Source organism: Parambassis ranga, chromosome 20 (assembly GCF_900634625.1).
Source record: "Parambassis ranga chromosome 20, fParRan2.1, whole genome shotgun sequence".
Classification (NCBI taxonomy): Eukaryota; Metazoa; Chordata; class Actinopteri; family Ambassidae; genus Parambassis; species Parambassis ranga.
In genome coordinates, this window is record NC_041040.1 from 3733518 (window position 1) to 3744584 (window position 11067).

General features: G+C 50.8%; 1 protein-coding gene and 1 pseudogene across 2 annotated transcripts in view; both read right to left on the bottom strand.

Moving 5' to 3' along the window:
• The window catches only part of LOC114452823 (NLR family CARD domain-containing protein 3-like), a 1046161-nt gene that overhangs the window by 637844 nt on the left and 397250 nt on the right, over positions 1 to 11067 (bottom strand). The window lies entirely within an intron of this gene.
• On the bottom strand, positions 487 to 11045 carry LOC114452829 (cell surface glycoprotein 1-like; annotated as a pseudogene).

Here is an 11067-nt window from a genome sequence, read left to right on the forward strand (position 1 = left end):
AGCAGCAGCAGCAGGAGGAGGAGGAGGAGGAGAGCCTGGAGCCTGGAACCTGAGGGTCTGGAGCCTGGAACCTGAGGGTCTGGAGCCTGAGAGCCTGAGAGCCTGGAGCCTGAGCTCCTGCTGCAGGATGGATCACATCAGGTTCCTCCTCACTCACCTAGCTCACTGCCGCCCCCTGCTGGCGCCCCCTCCTCCATGTTATTTAACAACAACATCCATCAGTCGGTTCGATCCTTTATTCATTTATTAAATAATTTCAAGCAGGATACCATAAAAATGTGACGATTAAAGACAGCAGTCTCCACCCTGATAGTGACCTGTTTAATCCACAGACATGTTCCTGTCCAGATTATAGTGATAGAAAACATGAAACCGTCATTAATCACTTACAAAGTCTACGTGTTATCATGGGTTCTTCTTCTTTTACACACACGGGTTATGTTGGCTACTGGATAGATTTGTTGTTGACGTCACGTTCTAAAAAAAACTAAATAGACAAATTTCATATATTAAATGTTCAAAATCCTTCATGAAATAGCTTCAAATGTACACTCTCCAGCGGCATGTAAAATATTCACAGAGTTACAAAATCCCCACCCACCCCACCCGCCTCCACCCGCTCCACCTGCTACAGTCAGAGGGCCCGAAACAGGTGAGATTCACCACCCGCCTACTAAGGCCACGCCTCCGTTCATAATCTCACAGATTACACACGAGCAGGAATCTCTTTTAGTGACTTTGTTCTGTCATCCTTGGTGTCAGCTGGTCTTCTCCTCCACCTCCACCTCCTTCCTCCGCCTCTCATTGGTTTTTCAGCGCGTTGATGTGAGCGCAGATCTTCAGAGCGGGTCCCAGCTTGATGTTCATGCTGGTCATCAGGTGGTCCTCGGTCAGCAGCAGCAGGGCCTGCCCGTCAATCTCCTGCACCGGAAAGCCTCCGCCACGTCCCCGCAGCCTGAAAAGCAGCGACATCCGCCAGGTGAGTGTGAAGCATGACAGACATGTTAGCATAACGAAAACTAGCTAAAAGTTGTTGTTGCTAACATTGTTTACTCACAAAGCTAGCAGATATGTTTAGCATAAAGAAAACTAGCTAAAAGTTGTTGTTGCTAACATTGTTTACTCACAAAGCTAGCAGATATGTAGCATAAAGAAAACTAGCTAAAAGTTGTTGTTGCTAACATTGTTTACTCACAAAGCTAGCAGATATGTTAGCATAAAGAAAACTAGCTAAAAGTGTGTTGCTGCTAAACATTGTTTACTCACAAAGCTAGCAGACATGTTAGCATAACGAAAACTAGCTAAAAGTTGTTGCTGCTAACGTTGTTTACTCACAAAGCTAGCAGACATGTTAGCATAACGAAAACTAGCTAAAAGTTGTTGTTGCTAACGTTGTTTACTCACAAAGCTAGCAGACATGTTAGCATAACGAAAACTAGCTAAAAGTTGTTGTTGCTAACATTGTTTACTCACAAAGCTAGCAGACATGTTAGCATAACAAAAACTAGCCATGAAGCTGAACGTTAGCTCCGCTATCAGCTATAGCTAGCATCCTAGAAATGAGTGAAACACTAGGATAATGGGCATTTTTAGGTATTTAGAAGCTAGCTGGTATATTTATTGTCACAAAAATGAGTTAGCCAGTATGTTAGCCACCAGTAGGTATTTGATTGGTTATAATTAGCATCCCAAAAACGAGTTAGCTGGGGCTTTGCTAACATTTCCACAGCTTCTCACACAGCTAGCTGCTATGTAGCTCCACAGAATTTGCTCTTCTATATTTAGCATCTCAAAAATGAGTTAGCTTTGATGCTGGCATTGGTGTGAAGCATGGGTGCTCATAGCTAATAGCCTGGAGGATGGAAGTCCAGCGGCCGCACAGTGTAACAGGCCTTTGGTAATACTGTGTCAATGATGTCCTCAACAGAAAGAGTGGTCTTTGTGATGTGAAGTGGCAGATTGCAGAGTGAGTTTCAGTGTGTGTGTGGATGATCTCACTCAGACTGACAGCTGGTGGTTTGAAGAATGATGGTTACCTCACACAGCGGTTAATGTCAGAGTTTTGCGAAATGTTTAACGGGATCGTCGTCTGCTAACGATTAAGCTGCTGAGCGTAAATCAAACGGTGACGGTGTCAGTAGCGGCTGCCAGCAGCAGGGTGGCGCCACATGTGTGGTGTGTGTCTCATATTCACCTGGCAGTGTGTGTATGAAGGCGGTGACCTCCTCCACGCTCCACTGGGCAGGTGCCGGTTTGAACGTGGGGTGGGTGTGGAGGTGGTCACGGCGGGGGCGGACGCTCTCCTTGCTCTCCGCGCTGCCCGTCGTTCCATCCTGGCCGCCATGGCAACAGCAGGATCCACCTCCTCTCCTCCATCGTCATCCTCCTCCTCCTCCCTGCCTCCTCCTCTGTCCTCCTCTTCCTCCTCTTCTTCCTCCTCCTCCTCCTCCTCCTCCTCTGCTGCCGCTACCTTCTCCTTCCCCTCCTTCTCACGCCGACCGGCACTCCAGAGATCACGAGGCTGAAATATATATTTAACATGAAATGTTGCCACTCACTGCTGCTCCCCTTTGAAGGCCCTAGCCCTTATCTTTGGGACACCTTTACTTATGTTGGAGCGTATTTTGGCGTGTTGTGTTGTGATGGTTTTTTGTGGCACAGCTGCTTTTAATGTGGGGGTGAGTTCAGGGTGCCTACCAGTCGCAGCAGTAGAGGTTTCCCGGGGACGGACTCGGCTCGGTTCAGGGCTGGTCGAGGCCTCTCTGCACGGCTGCCGGCGCTCAGAGCCCGCAGGCGCTTTGTCAGGCGAACGTTAAACCTGACAGAGGGGGAGAGGCGGTGAGAGACGCGCTGACACTTCCTCCTTCTGCTGCTTTCATTCACACTCATATCTGCATGAAACACCTGTGCGTCTCCACACAGGCCGCACACCACATCCTGCCAGAGCTGCAGAACATGACGTCACAGACTCTCTTTGTATCTGTGAGCCAATGAAATCAGGTCTCACCCGCGTGCACAGGAAGTGGAGCAGAAGCGTTTGGACCGCATGAAGTTGTGTGCGTGGCCTCTCTTCCCACAGAACTGGCAGTGCAGCACGGTTCGGTCCCGGTGGCCCGACCCTGTCAGACACAAACAGGGTCAGTTTCACTCGAGAGCAGTTGGAGCAGCAATAAACCAGACGGTAGCAACAGGAGGGCACACCGAGCCTTGTTTATTTATTCTGGCTTATCGTGGGCAAAAGAAACAACAATTATAAATCAAAGTTGCTAAAAAGTATGTATTCAGCAGTCAGATGGTCCTTGAACGCACTGTTTTTAAAATTTGTGAGTGTGATGTTTAAGATACGTCTTTAAAGTCTTACTGGTGCCGGGGTCATCTGTGTCTCCGCCCTCCTCTTCGTCTGAATCCGTGGAATGCTCAGTTTGTTTTACCGTGTCCGTCACAGGCAACGCTGCCCTCCCATTGGTCCCATTCACTTCCTGTGGTTTGGTCACCTGCTCTGGAACCAGCAAAGACGAGCGGTTCACCTGCACAAGGAAAACAAGTGAGTGAAAAGACATTTTACTGGACTCATATCAGGAGTATGAGTCCGTTTACACTTTGTTCTGAAAAACAACTACATATGTTTACTTAAGGAGTTAGTACTCGAGTATTTGATGGTGGATTTTTGTTATAAATTAGAATTGAAGCTAACGTCAGTGAAACATTTTCTGTTGTGCGTTCGTACAGGAAACGGTTGTAGGCCTTCCTGAATGACAAATCCCTCCACAAGGTGAGTCAGAACCTGCCGCCCCTCAGGCCATGCCTTTGGCTCCCAGGGGCTGCTCAGCGATTGGCTGAAACTCTCAGACTCATCGTCCGATTGGCCGAGGGGCTCCTTCTCGGCCTCGGCCAGGTGCTGTGTTTTACTGTCCGCCTTGTCGGCCTTCTCGTCACGCTGTGGAAGGCTAAGGTCGGTCGGGTGGGTGGTGTGAGGTGGGAGGAGGGGGGGTGGGTTTTCGGCAGAGGGGGTGATAAAGGGTGAGGAGGGGGGAGACTGGGAGGAGAGGCTGGACAACGCTGCAGAGACAGAGAGAAGATAAAGAGCTGTTAGTGACAGTTAGCCTTAAGTTTTATATAAAAGCTTCTAAACTGCACATTCCTGTCTACCGTGACACCTGTGGCCAGCCAGTGAACTGCATCCAGCAACTTCACTCGCTCCTAAACATAATGCATCAGCATCAGTTGGAGGTAGCAGCTGACCTGAACATCAGACTGTTTCCACTCTCAGAGCAGAACTCATGCAGAACCTCTTGAACAGTTAGTGGTTGAAGGTACCTGACTGATTGTCGGACTGAGTCGACATGTTCTCACAGAAGTCCTCCTGGCTGACAGGCTGCAGGTCTTGATGAGGTTCTGATGGCCTCTGAGTCTGCACTGAGACCTCTGGTACTGGTGTTGGGGCTTGGACTGGTGTTGGGGTTGGAACCAATACTGGGACTGGAGTTTGGACTGGTTGTGGTGTTTGGGTCTTGAATGCTACAGGTGTTGGGGTTTGGACTGGTACAGGTGTTGGAACTGGGACTGGTGCTGGGGCTGGAGTTTGGGCTGGTGCTGGTGTTGTGGTTGGGGCTGGGGCTGGGGCTGAAGCTGGAGCGGGAGTCTGGTCTTGTAGTGGAACTGGTGTTTGGACTGAAGCTGAAACGACACCCAGGACAGGTTTGGATTCCACAATGGAGTCTTTAACGGTATCAGGTGCTGGTACAGGAGCCGTGCTCTTGTACTGATGGAGAACCTGAGGAGTCAGGTCCTCAGACTGGTCCATTGGAGTCTCTTCTTCCTCCATCTTCTTCTGCTCGCCTTCCTCAATCACTTCCATCTGTTCTTCCTCTTTGCATTTTTCAGCTTCCTGCTCCATCATCTGCTTCTCGTTCTCCTCCTCCTTTACTTTCACTCTTTGGTCGTCTTTCTCCACCCTCAGGTCTTTCTCCACCCTCAGGTCTTTGTCCACCCTCTGGTCTTTGTCCACCCTTGGGTCTTTCTCCGCCCTCTGGTCTTTCTCCGCCCTCAGGTCCTTCTCCGCCCTCAGGTCCTTCTCCACCCTCAGGTCTTTGTCCACCCTTAGGTCTTTCTCTGCCCTCTGGTCTTTCTCCGCCCTCAGGTCCTTCGCTGCCCTCAGGTCTTTGTCCACTCTCAGGTCTTTGTCCACCCTCAGGTCTTTGTCCACCCTCAGGTCTTTGTCCACCCTTAGGTCTTTCTCCACCCTCAGGTCCTTCTCCACCCTCAGGTCCTTCTCCACCCTCAGGTCTTTGCCAACACTCGGCTCATCTCTGACTGCCGGTCTGATGGCTCGGCCTCTCTCTTTCTGTTCCTCGCTGTCCTTGGCCTCTCCTTTGTGAATCAGAGTTTGTGTTTGCGGGCTGGCCTGACTCGGAGATGCTGGACTCGGGCGAGGTGGAGGCGAGGGAAGGGGAGAGGCAGTTTTTGGCAGTATAGGGTTTTGAGGAAGCACGTTTTCGCTAGTCAATGTCCTCTTTGACTGGCTGGAAAACTCGGGAGACTCTACAACTGGAGGAGGGTGGGTGTACGCAGCTGACTGCGTCTGGCGACCCGAGGACAGGGCGATGATCTGAAGCTGCCTTGCTGCAGACGGCGAGCGCTCAAAGTGCGGCGTAGCTGACCGGGGGTTGGTGACCGATAACGGGCCGGGCTGCGGCTGGCTGGAGCCAAGCATAGTTGAAGCTAACGGACAGCTCTTGAGCCCCGCCAGGGGCCGACTGACGGGAGAGGCCTGGATGGAGGGAGCAGCAGCAATCGATTGGAGGCTTTGTCGAGGTGGTGGTGCTCTGTGACCGTTAGGAGAATGAAGTCTGGGTCTCAGGGGGACGGCTCGGACTGGAGAATAAAGAGCTGGAGGAGGAGAGGAGGAAGAAACACAACATTGTCTTTTATTCACTCCAAGGTGAAAAATATTTGAAATTATTAAGCATCGATGCACAAAAATGGGTTCTGGAAGGCTTGGAAAGTGAGTTCAGACCCAAATATACTGGAAGAAGAAAGCAAGATGGAGGATTCAGTCAGTGTTTAATCACACCTGAAGCTGCTTCCTCGTCTGTTAAAAACAATAAGACAATACTGATTGTTCCTGAGGTGCCCTCAGGACCCTCGGGGACCTACTTGGAGGAGGGACAGAGAGATGGCGGCTGGGCGTAGTCGGGCTCTCTGTTGCCGTGTTGCTGGGCTGCGGTCGCGGCCTGAGAGGAGGGAAGAGGGGGCCGTGAGGGCGAGAGAGGGGAGGCGGTGCTGAGGTGGTGGGCTTCACACGTAGGGAAGGGGGGATGGTGAGGGCCCCGGGGGGAGGAGGCCTCAAGGTGAGACTCTGGAGCTGGAGAGGAGAGGAGAAAGGTGTTCAGACTCAAACACACGACTGTCCAATCACAGCTTAGCAACGGTTACTAGGCGCAGCAGTGTGTGAGGGGCTGCACTGAAAACATAGGAAAGTAGATTTACTCACAATGTTTAGATACCTATAACACAGCAGTAACTAAATGAAATGTGCCATTATCTTGTCTGTAGGTGCAGGATGGTGATTTTCTGACTAATGTTTGAGGACTAGCTATACAAATACATGGGTCAGTCCATATGTGAGTGCCTGGATGTAGGCTAACATGGATGTGCACCTGATTATTTGCTTGGTGCTCACCTGAGCGGAGGCAGGGTTAGAGGAAAGGGGAGAGGAGGAGGAGGAGGAAGAAGAAGAGGAAGAGGAGGGCTGGGCAGGTCGCATAGCAGACGTAAGAATCAGCTGCAGGGAGAAAAGGAGAAACGGAGAAGAAGAGGGCAACGTGAGTGAAGGAGGAAGATGAACAGAAGAGTCAGGATTCAAGCCGTGACACAGTGAGAGAAGCTGAGTTTAAAAAGCCTCCAAACATGAAGCAGTGACACTTTTAAAAACAAAAACAATTGACCCTGAGTCACATGACCAACACTCGGAGAGCATCTGTCTGACCTGCAGCTCTCTGCAGCTGCTGTGCAGAGCAGGATGCTTGTAGCCATGTTGGTGCTGTTTCCATAGAGGACGTGTGTTCAGTAGGTAAAACAACAGATTTGCAAACAGTCCTGACTGAACCTGAATGCATCATAAAACTCTGACCTGCAACTGGCTTATTTTAATACTGGTCATCTGCAGCTGCACTCATGGAACAGATTACATGAGGAAATCTATGTAAATGTGTGTGTGTGTGTGTGTGTGTGTTTACCATCTGAGCTCTTAGCAGCACCTGGTCTTGCCCTGACCCTTTGAGACCTTTCCCCAGGAGCAGTGTCTGCTGGGATACCCTCTGCCTGACAGGGGAGGGGTTCTGATTGGCTCGCACAAGACCAGGTGTGCCTGCAGGATGAGCCTGTGGTACCTGGAACACAGAGGAGAGGGAAGTAATTAGAGCGGGGAGGATTTCACAACTTTTTCTTGAAGAGCGTGATGTGCGATGCTTTAAGTGTCATAAAATAATGCTGTGTGTGTTTGTGTGTGTTGCTGCCTCATCGATGAGTCACAAAGTAAAGAAAGCTGCAAAGCTGAGAATGTGAAACGAGATGAAAGCGAACACAGAGGAAACTGTAACCCGCAGAGCTGTCTGACCCAGACTGCAGTTACTATGGAGGCTACGTCTGTCTGTCAGCTGAAACCAACCTTTATATCAACATTTACATACTTCTCTAAACAAGATGAGTTTATGAGCTGCAGTAATCTGTAATCTTTGAAAGGCCTGTAGCAGAACAGATTAAAGTTCAGGTAATCTAAAAGTTAAATCCCCATGATGCTCAGAGGTTCAGCAGTACCTCAGTGCTCAGTATCATCCTCATTAAACAGGAACTATGTGATAAGAGTGACTGCCTGAACACAAGGAGTTAACGCCCGAACAGCAGTTTAATGGCTCCTGTGTGTGTAGCCTGAGAGGCAAAACCCAGGGTACAAACTCCAGGTAATCGTCTGCTTCCACACATGAGAGGATCCTCTAATCTGGGGATCAGTGTGTGTCATCCGTTACCTGTCGGCCAGGTGGACTGGCTGGCGTGTGAAAGGGTGTGATTGGTGTAGAGGTTGGCGTGGATACAGGCCGGGTGTTCCCATTGGTCAGGCTGGTGGAGGTCTTGGTTGACATGGTGGTGTTGCTGTGCGTCACAGAAGAAGACAGGAGGGTTGAAGCAGTGGTAGGTGCCACAGGAGAGGATAAGGAGGGGGAGGAGGAAGAGGAAGATGTGGAGGAGGAGGAGGAGGAGGAGGAGGATGTGTGTCTAGTGGGAGATGCTTTGGAGGCACCCGACGGGGAGGGAAGGATCGGACGGGAGTATGTGCGGAGGGCGGGGGTTGCGGTGGAGGTGAGTTTAGGCAGAGCGGGGACCAGGATGTGAGGAGACGGAGCACCAGCCGCCTTCGGTCCATGGGATGCAGCGACAGAGGGGGCCGGGGTGAGAGGGGGAGGAGGGGAGGAGGTTGTGGGAGTCAGTGTGGGTGCAGGGGAGTCCAGGAGCATGGGGTTAGGGGTGAGCCGAGGAGGAGTGGGGGTTGTAGGGGTGGAGGGGTCTGGAGTGGTGGTGCTGGTCTGAGGGCTGGTTCCATTGGCGGCCTCTTTGTGTTCTGATTGGCTCTGCTGCACCGGCTCCCGGTCCATCCTTCAACACTGAAGATCACTGAGAGAGAGACAGACATCAGGACACTTTAAAAGAAAACCTGGCAGCTGATTGGTTGAAACATCTGTCAAACTAATGCTAAAGAAGAATCAACAACAACAACAAGCTGCCGAGAATCTTTGCAAAGCTAACCAGGAACGTCTTAACGAACACTTCCTCACAGGGCTCTGATCGGTCCAAACCAAACCTGGTTTAACACAAACTCATAGCTTGATGCCTTGAAGGACGGATGAGCTAAGCTAACCTGGCTTAACCTGGAGAGCTACACAGATAACAGCAGCCTTGGTTCACTTGAGCAGTATGATAGAGACACACTAATGCTAGCTATGTGGCTAACAGATTAGCACTGGCCTGTGCTCCCTGACAGGTGGCAGACACAGAGGGTTCTGTTGTGTATCATTAGTCCTCAGTGTGTTCAGAGACTGTTCTGCTTCCAGCCTCCTCCATCTGCATGGTTTCAGGGGCAGGATGTCAGCACAGACACTGGTTTAAACCTCTGGTGTGCTCCATATTTAACCTCGTCCTCACAGCATGAGACACCAAATATTGACTGAAGTGAATCCACACCCGAGGATCAAATGTACGCCCACAAAGGGAACGACGTTAAACAGACCAAACACACTAACCGACACACCGTCACCATCCCCGTCTGATTGTGCTGGATGACAGCCAGCGCTCCTGAAGTCTTTACAGTGAAGATAAACTTCTTATTTGATCTTATTTAACTTCTTGCATCAGTTTTGATTGACAGAAGATGAACTACTCGAATCATAAGTTAAGCACTTGAGTCAGACCTGAGGAACATTAGCAGCTTTTATGTGTCGTATGTGATGGTTAAAGAAAACAAAACAAGACAGATGACGAAGAAAAGTAGTCTGCTTAATAATTACTGAAGAGAACAAGCATGTGTTGCACCTGAATCCAGCACAGGACCAGAAAGCAGCCACTTCAAACGGTCCAAATCATTTCAACCACTCTTTGTTTTTCTAAAACTGACTCACAGTTCTTCTCTTCATAAAAACATGTGCCTCAGTGGAGGAGAAGAGCTGCTCCCTGCACTAATTCAAACCATAGAAGAAGAATTTAAATTGTAATATGACCTTTATTTGATAGCTACAAGTGCAAACACCCAGAGGGTCCAGGAGGTTCCCTTAAACCCCATCCCTTCTGATAACAGTGATACAATACTTGTACTTATGTAATGTATAAATGCTCATTTTCACAGTAACAGGTTTGAACTGATCTATGTCAGCAAGGAGCAGGTTTATTCAGTCTGAGAAATGATTTGAATAATTCTAATATATTAAATATGAAGGAACGTTATCTGATAAGTTTTGTTGGTCTAACATTAATAAATGACTTCAGTGATCAATAGATGACCCTGAACATCCTCCTGTCAGCATGTTAGAGCTGAATGGACAGACGGGGGGCTCCCGGACTCTGCTGCTCCACCTGCACACCGCGGCGCGCAGAGGTCCGGCTCCACGCTCGCATCTTTAGCGGCAGCCCTCCGCACGCGGGCAGGTGCCAGGCTCCACGCGCGGCGGGCAGATGCTGACATCTGGCCCGCGGCCGGTCACCTGGACGCTGCAGATAATGTGACGGGAGCGACCCAGGGCGCGCTCCGGTGACAGGCCAGAGATCACGCATGTGACTATCAAACAGAAAAAAAAAGATGGAGCCAGGCCTGCGCCGCGCACAAGTCTAACGGCAGGAACATTTTTGGGAAACTGTCACCTCCGCGTTCCGCGTCTCGATCACCAACCTGCTTAAATCGGCGTCGTCCTGCAGGTTAGTCCCGGTGCCGTCCATCCGGGAGGGAGCGCATGTTGGTGAAGTCCGCTGCTGGTATCTGTTGAGCGGCTCGGGGCTTCTTCGCAGGGTCGACAGGCAGGAATGGGCGTGTTTGAAGCCTCACTTCCTCGTCTGACAGCGCAGGGCTGCTGTGAAGTGCGCGTCAGCCTTCCCCAGACAATAATCCAGCCGCCTCGCCTCAGATCCGAGCGCCACAAACGCAAAGTTGCAATGCAACACAGGCCCGTTAATGATGTGCATGAGCGTGTGTGTGTGTCCGTGTGTGTGTGTGTGTCGCACTTTGTTTAGGCTCTCATCACATCCCGGGCTCCTTCCCGCCTAGCAGGCAGTTTTTCCGGCGTCCACAAGGGTTTTACGCAGCGCCCCGTTCTCCCGAGGAAGCGCCGCCGTCTCACCTGCCGGGTCTGCGGTGGGAATCAGCCCGGCTCAGGGGACACCGTGTAGCGGCGGCGAGGGGCCTGGTCAGTCCGCTAGTGGAGAAATGCAATGGAAGGCAGATTTCTAGGCTGCGACAGCGGCGAGACAGCACCACTCAGAGCCCAGGAGGACCGCGGAGCCTGAGACACTGCGCGGAGCCAGAGA